This window comes from Mandrillus leucophaeus, unplaced genomic scaffold, assembly GCF_000951045.1.
Source record: "Mandrillus leucophaeus isolate KB7577 unplaced genomic scaffold, Mleu.le_1.0 Scaffold244, whole genome shotgun sequence".
Lineage (NCBI taxonomy): Eukaryota > Metazoa > Chordata > Mammalia > Primates > Cercopithecidae > Mandrillus > Mandrillus leucophaeus.
In genome coordinates this window covers 2,026,637-2,027,705 of record NW_012102521.1, presented here as the reverse complement: position 1 = coordinate 2,027,705, position 1,069 = coordinate 2,026,637, and positions in this window count along the sequence as shown.

Genomic DNA, 1,069 nt, shown 5'->3' with positions numbered 1-1,069 from the left:
GCCGCAGAAGGGCCGGAAGCCCCGGGACCTAGAGCTTCCACTCAGCCCGAGCCTGCTAGGCGGGCCGGGACCCGAACGGACCCCAGGATCGGAAACTGGCTCCGGCCTCCCGGCGCCGAGGCCGGCGCTGACCCCGTCCCCGCTTCCTACGCATACATGGACCCTGGTGCTGCTGACACCCAGCTCGCTGCCCCCAGCTTTCACTTCTGGAGCACTCCGGGTCCCACTGCGCCCCGTAGCCCTGCCAAGCTCTCCTGCCAGCTTCCGTGCAGCGACAGCGCCCAGGTGCACATCCCTTCCATCAGCGTGGATGGCCTCTCAACCCGGTGGTGCTCTCCCCAGGGCCCCAGAAGCCGTGACTACCACCATCACCACCACCATCCCTTCTGGGGTCACTCCATCCATGCTCTCTTAAGGAGAAACAGTTCACCTGAAAGACTCATGCTCTGATTGTGGGGGGATGGGGATCCTTGGGAAGAATTACTCCCAGGAGTAACTGACTCTCATTAACTCCTCCACAGAAAACACACAGCTGCCACAGCTTCTCTCTTTTCTGTCGGTCCCCCAGTGGCTGCCCTTACACGTCTCCTACTTCAGTGGTAGGGGCGGTTTGTTTATTTATTTTTTGAAGGCCACTGGGAGGCGACTGACCTAACCTTTTAGGATGGTTAGGACATCTCCCCCACCTCCCCACTTTTTTCCCCAAGACAAGACAATCAGGGTCTGGCTTAGACCCTTCTTTCTTTATTCCTCAGCCTGCCCTTGGGGAGATGAGGGAGCCCTGTCTGCATTTTCGGATGTGAGTAGAAGAGTTAGTTTATTTCGTTCTATTATTCCTGGCCATACTCAGGGGTCCAGGAAGAATTTGTACCATTTAATGGGTTGGGAGTGTTGGCCAAGGAAGAATCGCCCCCTTGGAACAGAAGTTTCCACCTCCCCAGCCTTTCTCTCAGACAGCTTATCCTTTTTCAACCAACTTTTTGGCCAGGGAGGAATGTCCCTTTGTTCTTCTTCCCCCTGAGAAGCCATTCCTTTGTCTGCCAAACTCCCTGGGGTCCTGCCTGTTTCC